Raw genomic sequence first — 17,866 nt, 5'->3', positions numbered from 1 at the left:
GACCATAACATGTCGGAGGGGAATGAGGCCATTTGACCCATTGAGGATGCTCTGCCCTTCAATCAGATCATGGCTGATCTGATACTCTCCAACTCTACATTCCTGCCTTTTCCACAAAACCCTTGTTTCCCTGATCCATTAACATCTAACCATCTCTGCTATCAATATTCTTAATGACCCAGCCTCGACATCCCCCCCTGCAGTCAGGAATTCTCACAGATTCCCTACCCTCTGAGTGAAGACATTCCTCCTCATCTCCATCTTAAATGGGTGAGCTCCTGCTGGGATTTTATGCCGTCTGGTTACACATTCTCACACAATTGAAATGAAAGGAAGTGACAAAGGTAATTATTGCAGATGATATGAAAATTGATGGAGTTGGGGTGAATGAGCAAGGAGATCCAAGGTTGCAGGAGGTTACAGATCAGTTGGAAAGATGTGCAGAGAAATGACAAATTAAATTTAATCTGTCCAAGTGTGGGGTCATATCAAATTCATGAAGAAAGTTAGGATACTGAGGGACATTGATATACAGAAGGATCTTGGTGCACTGAGTGGTAAGGTCCTGGGGAGTGTTACTGAACAAAGAGACCTTGGAGTCCAAGTTCATAGTTCCTTGAAAGTATAATCCCAGGTAAATAGGATAGTGAAGAAGGTGTATATTCTGCTTGCGTTTACTGATCAGAGCACTGAGTAGAGGAGTTGGGAGGTCATGTTGTGGCTGTACAGGGCATTGGATAAGCCACTTTTGGAATATTGCATGCAGTTCTTGTCTCCTCCCTATCAGAAGGATGTTGTATAAATTGCAAGGTTTCAGAAAAGATTTACAAGGGTGTTGCCAGGATTGGAAGATTTGAACTGAAGGGAGAGGTTGAATGGGTTGGGGCTACTTGAGGCTGAGGGGTGACCATATAGAGATTTATACAATCATGAGAGGCATGGATAGGTTTAACAGACAAGGTCTTTTCCCTGAGGTAGTGGAGTCAGGGTGAGAAGAGAAATATATAAAAGGGACCAAAGGGGCAACTTTTTCAGGCAGAGGGTGATGCGTAAATGGAATGAACTGCTAGATGAAGTGGTGGAGACTGGTGCAATTACTGCATCTAAAAGGCATCTGGATGTGTATACGAACAGGAAGGGTTGAGGGGGATTTGGGCCAAGTGCTGGCAAATGAGACAAAATTATGTTAGTGTATGTGGGCAGCATGAACGAGATGGACCAAAGGCCCTGTTTCTGTGCTGTACATCTCTATGACTGTAAATGTTTTCCACTGACCATTTCCAGCCACACACCTCACTGTGTCCCCTGTTTACCTTGGTCAATTCTCCTCTCAAACACATGTCAATGGCTTTGGTTGTGATTGTTGGGTGTGCTTTATGGTCACTTTAAAAATCCATCATCTCGCTGAAATCCACTACACTACAATTTCCCAGAGGATATCTCAGTGGGACATTACTCGTTCACTCAGCGTCATCACCCAACGGTCGATCTGAGATAGTCACGTCCCTGGCCATTTACACAATATGTTATTCAAAGAAACACTGACACAAACACTTGAAGAGGAGTTCGGAGAATATCATTTTTGACAAAGATTGAAGTCTCCCAAAATGATCACATTGCCTTTGCATGAGACAGGAATTCATTGGAAAGTGTGACAGTGTTGAGCAATGAAATGCTGTCAGGCAGCCTCAAAACTGTTCTCCTGCTTGTGTTTTTGACACGTGTAACTCATAATCTGCATTCAGGTTGATTCAGCTGCATCATCAGATGCCAAATGCTTTCTCTGTAATGCCTTTGTTCCCCATTACTGTCAGGGTTATCCATCCTGCACTCCTCGAGACCCCTCAAGAATGGGTACGATTGAATATTTATGTTCCACCTTTTGCTTCTCCCCTAACCACATCTTTCTGGTGACTAAATCTTATTTATCTCTGTGTCACAAGTCTATTACCTTATTGCAGATACTTTGTCCATTCCAAAAAAGAACATTGTAATGGACTTTTTTCCCAGAATGTCCTGTCACAGCCTAATTCACTGATGTACAGTTTTAGTTAAACTCTGTCCCTTCCTGTTCCTTTCTGCTTGACTTCAGCCACATTCCCATGCTGTTCCAATGTGTCCCCTTTTCTCTTTGGATTTGGAAAGCTCCTTTCACCTGAACCCTGTCCCTGCATCTTCTCTGTCAATTAAAGCCCTGTCCATAAACCCACCGACATAATTTGCCAGGACGCTGGTCCCAACAGTGTTGTTTTGAATTCACTCCATGGGATGCTGCTGTCTCTGGCTGGCCAGCATTTCATGCCCACCCTCGAGCTGCCATTGAGCCGAGTGCCTTGTGAGACTATTAGAGAAGGCAGTTTAGAGTCAACCCCATTGCTCTGGGTCTGGAGTCATGTGTAGGTCAGACCAGCTGCCTATCGCAGATTTCGTTCCTGAAAGGATATTGAACATTCAGATGGGTATCCCTGCCACTGTCATTAAATTCTGGATGAACACTCTAGTGAGAGTAACACTAGGCCATCGCCTGTCCCACTGATAGCTCCCTCATCATGCCTGAGTACTGATCCCAGTGCACCAAACCCCTTCTTCTTGACCATGGTTTGATCCTGACACCTTCCTGCAATTTGATGCTATCACTCAGTCTCACTCCATGTGGTATCTGTCACTGTGAGAGTCTAATTGCTGCCAGTGACTGCAGCTTTTGTAGTTACTCCAGATCCTGAGCCAACAGAACTCTCCACTCCAGAGAGACGCAGCAGCACAGGGCAGGGATAGAGACTGGGATATTCCAGATCTCTGTGGTACTCAGCGCCATTCTCCCTGTACAACCCTCACTGCATCAGTCTAATTTCCCATTCTGTGTATTTCTGTCTCCTGCAGGTACTCAGGATGTTCCTGTCTCAATAAACCTCCCAATTGTTGGATGTTTCATTCATCATCTCATTGAACACGATTGGTCAGCCTGGGGCAGGGAGATCTGGTTTTTTCAATAAATCCTGCAGCCAGGTAAGATCACTCACAGTGAACAGAGCAGAGCGAATTTAAAGGATCGAAGTTTAGTCCGGAAGACATGACACAGATATAGTATTGAAGGGTGAATACAGAGCATGATGGGTCAAGACTCAATCCACACTCTCTTGTTTACTTTCATCTCTGCTGTACTGAGCCTTCCTATGTCAATATAGGACGTTGACCGTTATCAATCCAGGCCAGTGCTGTCTTAGTGAGGATCGGGACAACAGAGGGGAAAGGAGGCCTCCCTTAAGAAGGTGGTAATGAAACTTGGGATCTTTCTGTTCTATATTTCCCCTCTCACACTGTCTCTTGTCTTGTGATAGAGTCATACAGCAAGGAGACATCCTTTCACTCCAACGCATCTGTGCCAGTGTCTTGAATGCTTGTAATTCCCAGAAAAGTTCCAATTTCTGTCACTTCCACCCCTCCCATAATCCTGCTGTTTATTTGAAACCTACTCCAATGCTGACGACGCTCCCTATGTATAATTTGCTCCAAACTCGGTAACGTGCTCAATCTCAGTAACCTCATCCTGCACTCAGTACAATAATCTCTATTTCTGTAGTTTTCCACAATAACTACAGTCCACCCTGTCTCTGTGAAATCCTCCAGCCTGTACAAAAATACTCACCTGTGTACTTACCCCAAGCCCCAAGAGAACATGATATCACTGTAACCTTCTGCTGGCCAGATCACATTCTTGCCTCCTGGCCTATAGCACCACATGACCTCTGTAACCATCTCCCATCCCGACCTGACTCTTTATCTGTGTAAACACCTCCAGACCTTTTTCCAGCTGCAACAACACTTCCCATCTCTGTGTGCTCCTCCCTGCCCCTCAAATACTCTCTCTTTGTGTAGCTCTGCAGTTTGGGATGGTTCAGTGGTAAGCACTGCTGCTTCACAGCACCAGAGACCCGGGTTCAATTCCCGCCTCAGGCGATTGACTGTGTGGAGTTTGTACATTCTCCCCGTGTCTGCGTGGGTTTCCTCCGGGTGCTCTGGTTTCCTCCCACAGTCCAAAAATGTGCAGTCCAGGTGGATTGGCCATGCTAAATTGCCTGTAGTGTTACGTCAGGGGTAAATGTAGGGGTATGGGTGGGTTGCGCTTCGGCGGGTTGGTGTGGACTTGTTGGGCTGAAGGGCCTGTTTCCACACTGTAAGTAATCTAAAAGTAATCTAATCCCTCCTTATTGGTGTAACCTCTTCCTGAAAACCTCTCAAGATGTGGAGACCCCACAATCCTCCATATCTGTGTAATCTAACAGGTTCCCGCATTACTCTCAATCTGTAGAACCCAATCCAATGCCTGTGACTCTCCCAATCCAGTTCCTGCAAGACTCACTCTCTGTATAACAGTCTCCCGTCGCTATCACCCCACCCTGTGAATGCAAGCTCCTCTAGTATCTCCATCCATCTAATCATCTCCATAACCTTCTCCAGCTCTTGTACCCTATCTAGTAAATGCCACCCTCATCTATAACCCTCCCTCCGGTAGGAACCGTTCCACAGATTCATCACCCTCTAGCTGAATAAATTCCTCCAGATCTCCATTCTAAAGGGTTGTTCCTTCACTCTGAAGACGTGCTCTTGAGCCCTGGTCTCTCCAGCAGTGAAAACATCTCCCCACCCCCGTCCACTCCATCTAGGCCCCTCAGTATTCTGTAAGTTTGAATGAGATCCTGCCACCGCCACCTCTGAAAATTCATCAAGTACAGACTCAGAGACTTCACCAGCTTCTGATATGACAAACATTTCATCCTGGGCTCTTTCTTGTAAAACTAGTTGTTGTACCCCTTCACATCCTTTGTCCAGACTGTTAATGTATAACATGTACAGGGTGGTCCCAACACTGACCTCTGCGGAGTTCCCCTCGTCACCAGTTCCCGTCGTGAAAACGACCCCTTTATACCTTCTCTGTCTTCTGCTAATTAGCCAATCCTCTACCCATGCCAAGCATGTTCTGAAACTGAAATTTCATTTCACAAACCCTGCTGGATTTGTTTTCCTGTCTGGCTGTGAATAAGCAGAGTAGATAAAAGGGAAGAATGGTTTGTCGGGATTTTCAAAAACCTTTCAACAAGATCCCACTGAGGATGTGGATAAGCAATATTGGCAAATGTGGGATTGGAGGGAATGTACTGGCATGGATTGGGAATTCTTTAACAGAAAACTAAGTGGGAATAAATGAATTAGTGCTTGACCCCCAACTGATCACAAAGGGATTCGATGCATTTGATGGATGGATAAAATCTACTGCTTCCATGTTTGTTGCTGACACAGAACGAGATGGGACAGTGACCCTGTGAAGGAGCAGAGTGGAGTGGGAGCTGGAGGATTACACGTCCCTGGGAGTCACAGAGATGGTGACCCTGTCAGGGAACAGAGTGCAGTATGAGCTGGAGGATTACACTACCTGGGAGTCACAGAGACGGTGACCCTATGAGGGAGCAGAGTGGAGTGGGAGCTGGAGCATTACACATATCTGGGAGTCACAGAGATGGTGACCCTGTGAGGGAACAGAGTGGTGTGGGAGCTGGAGGATTACACGTACCTGGGAGTCACAGAGATAACTTTCTGTTGCTGGGACCTGCCTGCACTGAGTTTGAAACAAGTGCAAGAGCCGTCACAGAAAATGCTGTAAGTTGATTGGCTGATAAATGCGCTGTTATTAGCGACTGTCAGTTAATTGCTATAAGTTGTCAAATTTTTTAAACTTCTCAAATAAGGGTTGAACACAAAAATAAGAGGGAGAAGTAAAATTGTGAGCCAATATAATAAATTACCCTCAGTAAGCCACAGTTGAATAAGGGATTTAAACATATTGTTATTTCCTGGATGTTAACTTCATTTTAAGTAATTAATTAAGTAACTCGAGACAAAATACATTTTAGGACATGTTTGTCAGATGGAAAATGTGTTCATAGCCCCTGCTCGTGTCCTAGATGGACACTGGGTCATGGAGCTCAGACAGTGACTAAAGACACTATGGGACATCTGTGATGCTGACATTAAGTGGACAGCACACACACACAGCAGATCACCCTGCAGTCATGACGGCCTGGAAGAAGGAAGGGTCTGGGGGACTAGGCAATCAGAGAGAAACAGTCTGGGAATACAAGCATATCCTGGTGTCTCCCTCCCAATTCAGTTTCCCAGTTTGGAAGCTGATGAAGGTATAGACTGCTCAAGGGCGGGCAGTCAGAGCCATGTCTGTGGCACCAAAAGCAGCCTGACTGTACGGGAGGGGAGGGAGAAGGAAGGAGGTGCAATAGGCACAGGGGAGTCAGGAAAGTGAAGAAGGTGTCAGCCTGCCTGTAATTCCAGGATAGTGGGGTTAAGAATGTCACTGTGTCTGCAGGACATTCGTCTGGGGGACAGTGAAAAGTCAAAGATCATGCCCATGTTGGTAAGAATGACCTGGGTAGGAAGGGTGAAGTGGTCTGGAAGTCCGAACGTAGGGAGCTCGGTGGATGGTTAGCAAGCCCGTCCGCAAATGCAGCAATCCCTGGAATACTTCCAGGGCCGTGTCCAAGTGAGAACAGAACTCGGAGTTTTAGGTAGATGAGAGTGTGACTGAAACGATGGTGCAGCAGGAAGGGCTTCAGATTCCTGGGACATTGGAACTGGTTCTCGGGAAGTCAGCAACTGTACAAGCTGGATGGGCTAACGTGACGGAGCTGGGACTGAATTTCTTACGGGTTTTTTTTGGGAGGGATTAAAAATAACTTGGTGTGTGCTTAGGATCTAAAAAGAAATAGTAGAGGAGACTACCAGGATTTTCAAAATAATGGGAGATACAATTGGCAATAATTTACAACAACACGGTTAACAGTGGAAGATGGAGTGAGAAAGAAAGCCATAATCTGAGGTAATCTGCATGGACCTGAATATTGGGAGTGTTCGGAGTTACAGAAGCAGTTTGGTGTGTGGAAATCTGATGTACTGATCACCGAGAGCTGGCTCAAGGAATGGCAGGACGGGATGTTAAATATTGCTGGGTATAAAATATTCCAAAATGATAGAAGGGAAGGGAAAGGATGAAGGTAGAAGTATTGGTTTAGATTAGCGTTAGTTAAGGAGTCCAAGAGAAAGAGGATCCGTCCAAGGACAGAATGAATTTGGCTGGAGCTACAGAACAAAAAGTTTACAATTACACTGTGAGGAAAAGTCTGTCAGCAAGCAACCAAAGAAATGATGGAGAGCGATGACAGTATTACAGATTAGTTATACTGAGAAACTTAATTTATTCAGATATTGACTGGGTTACTGGTGGTGCAGTGTCCTGAGGGGCGAGTGTTCCTGGATTACATGGAGGAGAGTTCACTTCAGGAGTATGTGTCCAGCCCAAGAGAGCATGTACTGTTGGACCTGGTCCTTGGGGAAGAAGTGGGGCAAGTGTCAGTAGGGGAACGTTTTGGGGGGCAGCGATCATTTTATTGTAACGTTCAGGATGATGAGTAGAGACTGCTATGCAATAATTAAGAGTGAGAAACATTAGTTGATTGAGAGCAGCCTTCAATGGGGCAAGAATGAAGCTGGGAACTTTTCAACAAGGCCAGTGAAATGTTAGCTTTAAACAGTGTGAACCAGCTCAGATGTAGCTGGGATTATGGAGATGGGGTTGCAGTGTCACCATGACTGGGAAATGGATAATTAAAGGTTTTCCCCATTTCGACAGGAAGGATTAATAGACCAACACAATGAAGTAGCATTTTGTATAAAGGATGGAATCAGTAATAGTGTGATGCTAATCAATTCACACACTGCTCCTCCCTGCCCTCACCCTCATCTCTGCGTATTGATTCTATCAGATATTGGTAACCTTTGAAAACTTCAGAAAATAGCAGTATAGACAAGATCAATCTGTCCACTGTCTGCATTGGACAAGAGGTAATGTTGTTTTGTTAAAGTCCAAGTTCTGTCTCCCCGGACACTATAGGACTTCAGCTGCAGATCCCGGCAACTTTTAAAAATGGTTTGAGAGTTTCTGCCTCTACTCCGCTTCCATGTGTGCCTCCCAGATCCCGAGCATACTCTGGGTGAAATTACAACTTTCCTCACCACTTTTCTGATATTTCAGCCAATTACATTAAATGTTCACCACTGGTAAAGCAGTTTATCAACAGGAACAAGATGTTATTTTCCTCTCTGCACAGGCCCCTGACAGAATGTGCACCCCGATCAAATCTCCTCTCAGCATCCTCCATTCCTATCTTTCCTCAGAACTGCACTTCCACTGTCACAGGGTAACGGATCTTTTATGTACCCTCTCCAGTCCAATTCCATCCTTCCCTGTGATGGGGTGACCAGAACTGCACATCATCCCCAAGCTGTGACTGAACTCATTATTTATGCATTTCCAGCATGAGTTTCCTGCTCTGAAATTCTGCCCTTTGGCTGATAGAGGAAATGACGCTATTTGCTACATTAACGAGATTATTGATGTTTCCAGCTACCTTCATTTATCCGCCCACACAGACTATGCTCTCATTTATTGTCCATTCCTCTCTATTGTTGATGTCCCCAAATGCCTTGCCTTGCACTTCTCTGGGTTGTTTGCTCCATTCACCTGGATCCCATAGTTTCTGTTTTTATTTTTTTTAATTTTTTTTTACTAACCCCCACACTACCGCCTAACTGCGGTAGTGCTTATTTTTTCCCCAACACCCATGGTGTGTGTGTGTGTGCAGGTACGAGACACAGTGAAAGACACAAAGTGCACGAATCTTTATTCAATTTCCACCACCAGGAAGATAGGAAACCACCAGAGTGGCCAGTGACAAGCACTGCCCTTCACATCAAAGGGTAATGCTGTGTGATCAAAACAGTGAAGGGGAGGGTAGGGACTAAATCAAAATAGAGTTGGAGGGAGAAATAATACACTCCAGTCCCTGTGGCGCCCACCTCTTCCTGAACGACTCCAGGGTGCTGGTGGACACCGCGTGCTCCTTCTCCAAGGACACCCTGGCTCTAACGTAACCCCGGAAGAGGGGCAGGCAGTCGGCCCTAACGACCCCCTCCACGGCCCGCTGCCTGGACCTGTTGATGGCCAGTTTGGCCAGGCCCAGGAGCAGACCCACGAGGAGGTCCTCGGACCTGCCCTCCCTCCTCCGCACTGGGTGCCCGAAGATCAGGAGCGTGGGACTGAAGTGCAGCCAAAAGCAGAGGAGAAGGTTTTTGAGAAAATCAAAAAGGGAGTGCAAACGCCCACACCTAATATATACATGGTCCACGGACTCCACAGCGCCAGAGAACAAGCAGTTGGGCTGGGAGTCCGTGAACCACTGGAACCTGCGGTTGCAGGGGACTGCTGCGTGCAGCACCCTCCACCCCAGATCCCCGAGAGAGAGGGGGAGGACTCCCGCGTAGAGAGCCTTCCACTGGGGATCTCCACCGCCCGGTGGCAAATGGGCACGCCAAGACGTGTCCGGGTGGTGGATGAGGGAGAAGAGGTGGACGGTGTGCAGCAGCAGTCTATACAGGGCCTTCCTTTTCACATCTTTGAAAGGGACAAAATTAAAATTCCGGAGGCGGCTCAGGTTGTGGGGCACAGGCTCCCGCGGGAAGTACGGGACCTTGGGGCCAATGTGAAATTCCGTCCAGGCCGAGTTTCTGTTTTTAATTTTTTTTTTTTTTTTTTTCACAGTGAAAGACACAAAGTGTACGAATCTTTATTCAATTTCCACCACCAGGAAGATATGAAAAACACCTGAGTGGCCAGTGACAAGCACTGCCCTTCAAACCACAGGGCAATGCTGTGTGAGCAAAACAGTGAAGGGGAGGGTAGGGACTAAATCAAAATAGAGTTGGAGGGAGAAATGATGCACTCCACTCCCTGCGGCGCCCACCTCTCCCTGAACGACTCCAGGGTGTTGGTGGACACCGCGTGCTCCTTCTCCAAGGACACCCGGGCTCTAACGTAACCCCGGAAGAGGGGCAGGCAGTCGGCCCTAACGACCCCCTCCACGGCCCGCTGCCTGGACCTGTTGATGGCCAGTTTGGCCAGGCCCAGGAGCAGACCCACGAGGAGGTCTTCGGACCTGCCCTCCCTCCTCCGTACCGGGTGCCCGAAGATCAGGAGCGTGGGACTGAAGTGCAGCCAGAAACATAGGAGAAGGTTTCTGAGAAAATCAAAAAGGGAGTGCAAACGCCCACACCCAATATATACATGGTCCACGGACTCCACAGCGCCAGAGAACAAGCAGTTGGGCTGGGAGTCCGTGAACCACTGGAACCTGCGGTTGCAGGGGACTGCTGCGTGCAGCACCCTCCACCCCAGATCCCCGAGAGAGAGGGGGAGGACTCCCGCGTAGAGAGCCTTCCACTGGGGATCTCCACCGCCCGGTGGCAAATGGGCACGCCAAGACGTGTCCGGGTGGTGGATGAGGGAGAAGAGGTGGACGGTGTGCAGCAGCAGTCTATACAGGGCCTTCCTTTTCACATCTTTGAAAGGGACAAAATTAAAATTCCGGAGGCGGCTCAGGTTGTGGGGCACAGGCTCCCGCGGGAAGTACGGGACCTTGGGGCCAATGTGAAATTCCGTCCAGGCCGAGTTTCTGTTTTTAAACTGTCTGCCATGGGATCGCTCATTAAATCCAATTAAGTCACATGCAGTTCCAAGTTACTGCCTCAGACTGATATGGTCAGATTAATTACACTCGATCTTCCTTGCACAAATCCAGACCGAATGTCCTGGAGTCCCTGAGACTTCCTCAGTGACCGTTTATCCACTGTCTCAGAATTCCAGCCTTGACCTATTCAGTCAGTCCACATTAAACAAAGTTGCGGTATTAGCCATTCTCCAGGCCTCCAGCACCATTCCTGCATCCAATGAGGATTGGATAATGTAGGTAACTATAAAGCAGGAATTTTCCACGGCTCAATTTAACAGTTTGGAACGTTGTATTACCCCTTTTTAAGGATTTGAATCGCCTTTGTAATTCTCCACTCCAACTTTGTTGCTCCCAGTGTTTCACACTGCATCCCTACTTTGATTCAGACAAACAGAGGCCTAACCCATCTTATGATTTGGTCAAGTCTCACTTTAATCAGGATTTATGGAGGGTTTCTCTCCACAAGGTGAAGTGCATTTTCTCACGATACAATCCCCAATCTGCCTCATTAACTACCCTCCCTGCACACGTGGTTATCTTCTCATCTGACACTAACACGATGATTTTCCCCTTCGTCATAACAACTGTTCACTGACTGGATATCCCAGAATGCACCGGCCTCCCTGTTCCAGGTGCCATTAGTAAAAAGTCATTACACTCTTAGATTGTCAATTCGAAACACCCTGGACATGGCATAGGGGGTAAAACTGGGGCTTCACTTTGAGACCAAGCCACTGAGGTTCTGGTGGATGGCATGGTGCATGAGAGGGACATTATCTTCCTCCAGGACTGGCAGGGGAGGCCATGATACTATACCCTGCCAGCTTGGTTGGTGGTTGACCCCTGTGTCAGTGAGGTGCCAGCCTGCTGGGTGAATGCCCCGCAGTGTTGGAAGGAGGTCAGTGACCTTCTCCACTCCACCATGGTAAGTACCACCATCTGCACTTTGTGAGCTCGCCCTCACTGTCTCTCTGTTACTGCACCCACCTCCCACAATGGCTCATGTTCTCCCACTCTCACTGAATGCAGCACCTTCTCTCGGTCTGTACCAGCTGTAACAAACAATTCTACCTCCCTTAATACCGCTTGGTAATTGTCACATTTCAGAAAGAACCACCCCACATGAGAGCAGAAAGAGCCAAGAGGGATAGGGGGCTCCCTACATTCTGCTTCTCGCCCCCTAACTGGTGAAGGATCCTGACCCTAACAACTACGAGAGGTTGTCTGAACGTTTCCAAGCCCCCGGACTGGAATCTGAGACTCCCCCTGTCTCACTGTGCTGGGCACCATGACTGACCGTGTCCAAGCCCCCGGACTGGGATCCGAGACTCCCCCTGACTCACTGTGCTGGGCACCGTGACTGACTGTGTCCAAGCTCCCGGACTGGGATCTGAAACTCCCCCTGACTCACTGTGCTGGGCACCGTGACTGACTGGACAATGATATCAAGCTTCCTGAGTTTGTGTCTGTGCTAAACACAAAGACAAGACAGCAGGCGGGTGAGCCTGGTAGCTCTGGCTGCGGGGAAACACTGCGAAAGACAGGGTAAGGCGAGGCAATAATTCTGTGAACATTCAAGTCAGCTCAAAGTGAATGTGTAAAAAAACGGAGTGAGCAGCCCAGTGGGACAGTCCATGAGCTGGGTGTGTGTCCCTGAGCACAGTGTCCTTGCAGCAGCATTGCAATGAGAGTTGTCAGTGCACCCTGAGCTGCAGCATTGAAGTGTAGAAGCGTACTGTCAGTGGGTCGGAGATGTGCTGGGATGGCATGGTGAAGCTGACATGTGTCAGATGTCAGCATTGGTGGGTGTGGAGTACATGCAGCTTCTGTTCATGCAGTTTCTCCCGAGACGTTGGTGTCCAGGATAGAAGTCTGCAGGAGCGAGCAGCAAGATGGAGTCACCAGATACCAGGTCTGACTTTCATGTCAAATTCTCTATATTGAGTTTCCCCACAGTGGGGGAGGATATGAAGCTGCAGGTTGATGGGGGGCGGGAGGGGGGATACACAATAATGTGCCTTTTGATCATCACTAATCATTCAGTGAGCATCTCGTCACTCCTGCTCTCAAATCTTGTCTTAATGAACAGTCCAGTACAGGAACAGGCCCTTCAGCCCAGCAAGCCCGCACTGACACACGATGCCTTTCAAAAGTTGAAACAAAAGATTTTTTGCTCCAATACCCTCTATGTCATTCTGTTCCCTACTTACTCATATCTGTGCCAAGATCCCTCTTCAACCTTGCTGTATTAGCTCCTTCCCCTCTATCAGTGCATTCCAGGCACTTCCACATTCTGTCTGGAACAGCAAAAATAAACCTTGCCGATCTCATCTCCTGAACTTTCTCCCTTTTACCTAAAACCTACGGTCCTGAGTAATTGATATTTCTACTCTGGGGAAAAGCTTCTAACTGTCCTTCTATCTATGCCTCTGATAATTTTGTAAATATCTATCAGGTAGCCCCATAGCCAATGATGCCCAGGTGCAAACAAACCATGTGTGTTCAATTTCTCCTTTTGGCTAATACCCTCCAAACCAGACAAAATGCTGCTAAAACTTTTCCGTACCCTCTCCAACACTTCAGCATCGTGTGGCAACCAGTACTGTACACAATATTCTAAATGTTCTTCGAACTAAGTTTTTCTACAGCTGCAATATGACCTACTAATTTTCATACTGCATGTTCCGATGCCTGTCTGCAAGTTTGCCGTCAGTTTTCTTGATCACCCTCTCAACCCGTGTTACCACTTTTACGGAACTGTGGAGCTGTACACCTAGATCTCTTTGGATGTTGATGCGGCCAGTAGTTTTTCCATCCATTTTATACTTTTCTCCTGCATTAGACCTTCTAAAATGCATCACGTCACAATTGTCCAAATAAAGTTACATCGGTGTTCTCTCTGTCCAAGTCTGCAGCTGACCTATATCCTGCTGTATTCTCTGGCAATCATCCTCACAATCTGCAACTCCGCCAATCTATTTACAGATCTCCAGTCACAAAAACACTGTTCCATCACTACTCTGCCTTGTGTGACAAAGCAGTTCTCTATCCATCTTACTAACTGACCGCTGATCCCATTTCACTTCACCTTCTGTATGAGCCTGCCATAAGGAACCATATCAAAGGCTTTGCTCATGTCCAAACGGCCAACATCCAGCCCCATGCCCTCATCAATCAATTTTGTCACTTCCTCGAAACATTCAATCAAGTTTGTGAGACATGATCTTCCCCATGCAACTGTGTTACCTGTTGCTAGTAAGTCCATACTAGAGTACTGTTGGAGCTACACTCATTCAGGCAAGTGATTATTCCATCATATTCCTGACTTGAACCTTGGAGAGGAGATGAGATTCCTTACAGTGTGGAAACAGGTCCTTTGGCCCAACCAGTCTACACCAACCCTGCAAAGAGTAACCCATCCACACCCATTTCTCTATGACTAAAACAGTTCGCAATTTAATGTGGTCAATACACCTGACCTGCACATCTTTGGACGGTGCTAGGAAACCCATGCAGACGCAGAGGAAATGTGCACACTCCACACAGTTAATTACCCAAGGCCGGAATCGAACTGAGGACCGTGGTGCTGTGAGGGAGCAGTGCTAAACACTGAGCCACCATGTCGCTCTTGATAGCACACGTAGACTGGGAGGGAATTGGGCCGTGAACGGTTACTGTACAGTGGGTGGTATGTCGGGGTGTGACTGTTATTGTACAGTGGGAGGTATGTCGGGGTGTGACGGTTACTGTACAGTGGGAGGTATGTCAGATCATGATGGTTACTGTACAGTGGGAGGTATGTCAGACCATGATGGTTACTGTACAGTGGGAGCTATGATGGGCCGTGATGGTTACTGTACAGTGGGAGGTATGTCGGACCGTGACGGTGAGTGTACAGTGGGAGGTATGTCGGGGTGTGATGGTTACTGTACATTGGGAGGTATGTCGGGGTGTGATGGTTACTGTACAGTGAGAGGTATGTCGGGGTGTGATGGTTACTGTACAGTGGGAGGTATGTCGGGCCGTGATGGTTACTGTACAGTGGGGGGTATGTCGGGGTGTGATGGTTACTGTACAGTGGGAGGTATGTCGGGCCGTGATGGTTACTGTACACTGGGGGGTATGTCGGGGTGTGATGGTTACTGTACAGTGGGAGGTATGTCGGGGTGTGATGGTTACTGTACAGTGGGAGGTATGTCGGGGTGTGATGGTTACTGTACAGTGGGAGGTATGTCGGGGTGTGATTGTTACTGTACAGTGGGAGGTATGTCGGGGTGTGATGGTTACTGTACAGTGGGAGGTATGTCGGGGTGTGATTGTTACTGTACAGTGGGAGGTATGTCGGGTTGTGATGGTTACTGTATAGTGGGAGGTATGTCGGGGTGTGATGGTTAATGTACAGTGGGAGGTATTTCGGGGTGTGATGGTTACTGTACAGTGGGAGGTAAGTCGGGGTGTGATTGTTACTGTACAGTGGGAGGTATGTCGGTGTGTGATTGTTACTGTACAGTGGGAGGTATGTCGGGTTGTGATGGTTACTGTACAGTGGGAGGTATGTCGGGCCGTGTGGTTACTGTACAGTGGGAGGTATGTCGGACCGTGATGGGTACAGTACAGTGGGAGGAATGTCGGGGTGTGATGGTTACTGTACAGTGGGAGGTATGTCGGGGTGTGATGGATACTGTACAGTGGGAGTTATGTCGGGCCGTGACGGTTACTGTACAGTGGGAGGTATGTCTGGGTGTGATGGTTACTGTACAGTGGGAGTTATGTCAGACTGTGATGGTTACTGTACAGTGGGAGGTATGTCGGGGTGTGATGGTTACTGTACAGTGGGAGGTATGTCAGGACGTGACGGTTACTGTACAGAGGGAGGAATGTCAGGCCGTGATGGTTACCGTACAGTGGGAGTTATGTCAGGCCGTGATGGTTACTGTACAGTGGGAGGTATGTCGGGGTGTGATGGTTACCGTACAGTGGGAGGTATGTCGGTGTGTGATGGTTACTGTACAGTGGGAGGTATGTCGGGCCGTGATGGTTCCTGTAAAGTGGGAGGTATGTCGGGTTGTGATGGTTACTGTACAGTGGGAGGTATGTCGGGCCGTGATGGTTACTGTACAGTGGGAGGTATGTCGGGGTGTAATGGTTACTGTACAGTGGGAGGTATGCCGGGGTGTAATGGTTACTGTACAGTGGGAGGTATGTCGGGTTGTAATGGTTACTGTACAGTGGGAGGTATGTCGGGGTGTCATGGTTACTGTACAGTGGGAGGTATGTCGGGCCGTGATGGTTACTGTACAGTGGGGGGTATGTCGGGTCGTGATGGTTACTTTAAAGTGGGGGGTATGTCGGGCCGTGATGGTTACTGTACAGTGGGGGGTATGTCGGGCCGTGATGGTTACTGCACAGTGGGAGGTATGTCGGGGTGTGTTGGTTACTGCACAGTGGGGGGTAGGTCGGGCCGTGATGGTTACTGTACAGTGGGAGGTATGTCGGGGTGTGATGGTTACTGTACATTGGGAGGTATGTCGGGGTTTGATGGTTACTGTACAGTGGGAGGTATGTCGGGGTTTGATGGTTACTGTACAGAGGGAGGTATGTCGGGGTGTGATGGTTACTGTACAGTGGGTGGTATGTCGGGCCGTGATGTTACTGTACAGTGGGAGGTATGTCGGGGTGTGATGGTTACTGCACAGTGGGAGGTATGTCGGGGTGTGATGGTTACTGTACAGTGGGAGGTATGTCGGGGTGTGATGGTTACTGTACAGTGAGAGGTATGTCGGGCCGTGATGTTTACTGTGCAGTGTGAGGTATGTCGGGGTGTGATGGTGATTGTACAGTGGGAGGTATGTCGGGTTGTGATGGTTAATGTACAGTGGGAGGTATGTCGGGGTGTGATGGTTACTGTACAGTGGGAGGTATGTCGGGGTGTGATGGTTACTGTACATTGGGAGGTATGTCGGGGTGTGATGGTTACTGTACAGTGGGAGGTATGTCGGGGTGTGATGGTTACTGTACAGTGGGAGGTATGTCGGGGTGTGATGGTTACTGTACAGTGGGAGGTATGTTGAGTTGTGATGGTTACTGTACAGAGGGAGGTATGTCGGGGTGTGATGGTTACTGTAAAGTGGGAGGTATGTCGGGTTGTGATGGTTACTGTACAGTGGGAGGTATGTCGGGGTGTGATGGTTACAGTACAGTGGGAGGTATGTCGGGTTGTGATGGTTACTGTAAAGTGGGAGGTATGTTGGGTTGTGATGGTTACTGTACAGAGGGAGGTATGTCGGGGTGTGATGGGTCCAGTACAGTGGGAGGTATGTCGGTGTGTGATGGTTACTGTACAGTGGGAGGTATGTCGGGCCGTGATGGTTACTGTACAGTGGGAGGTATGTCGGGGTGTGATGATTACTGTACAGTGGGACCTATGTCGGGCTTTGATGGTTACTGTACAGTGGGAAGTATGTCGATATGTGATGTTGACTGTACAGTGGGAGGTATGTCGGCCTTTGATGGTTACTGTACAGTGGGAAGTATGTCGGACCGTGATGGTTACTGTACAGTGGGAGGTATGTCGGACCGTGATTGTTACTGTACAGTGGGAGGTATGTCGGGGTGTGATTGTTACTGTACAGTGGGAGGTATGTCGGGGTGTGATTGTTACTGTACAGTGGGACGTATGTCGGGGTGTGATTGTTACTGTACAGTGGGAGGTATGTCGGGGTGTGATGGTTACTGTACAGTGGGAGGTATGTCGGGGTGTGTTTGTTACTGTACAGTGGGAGGTATGTCGGGGTGTGATGGTTACTGTACAGAGGGAGGTATGCCGGGCCGTGATGGTTACTGTACAGTGGGAGGTATGCCGGGCCGTGATGGTTACTGTACAGTGGGAGGTATGTCGGGCCGTGATGGTTACTGTACAGTGGGATTTATGTCGATATGTGATGTTGACTGTACAGAGGGAGGTATGTCGGGCTTTGATGGTTACTGTACAGTGGGATTTATGTCGATATGTGATGTTGACTGCACAGAGGGAGGTATGTCGGGTCGTGATGGTTACTGTACAGTGGGAGGTATGTCGGGGTGTGATGATTACTGTACAGTGGGAGGTATGTCAGGACGTGACGGTTACTGTACAGTGGGAGGTATGTCGGGCTGTGACGGTTACTGTACAGTGGGAGGTATGTCGGGGTGTGATGGTTACTGTACAGTGGGAGGTATGTCAGGACGTGACGGTT

General features: G+C 48.2%; 1 long non-coding RNA gene across 3 annotated transcripts in view; it reads left to right on the top strand.

Annotated features, from left to right (window-relative positions):
• The window catches only part of LOC140484489 (uncharacterized), a 110,733-nt gene that overhangs the window by 80,565 nt on the left and 12,302 nt on the right, over positions 1 to 17,866 (top strand). For 2 of the 3 annotated variants that reach the window (XR_011962189.1, XR_011962187.1), the window contains exon 8: positions 2,881 to 3,006. This is a non-coding gene — a long non-coding RNA (uncharacterized lncRNA). Of the gene's footprint in view, positions 1 to 2,880; positions 3,007 to 5,298; positions 5,656 to 17,866 lie in introns of all 3 variants that reach the window. The other variant, XR_011962188.1, reaches the window with a different exon arrangement.

The sequence above is a fragment of the Chiloscyllium punctatum genome, chromosome 13 (genome assembly GCF_047496795.1).
Source record: "Chiloscyllium punctatum isolate Juve2018m chromosome 13, sChiPun1.3, whole genome shotgun sequence".
NCBI lineage: Eukaryota > Metazoa > Chordata > Chondrichthyes > Orectolobiformes > Hemiscylliidae > Chiloscyllium > Chiloscyllium punctatum.
The sequence above is the reverse complement of the archived record's forward strand: the minus strand, read 5'-3'. Positions and strand labels throughout refer to the sequence as shown.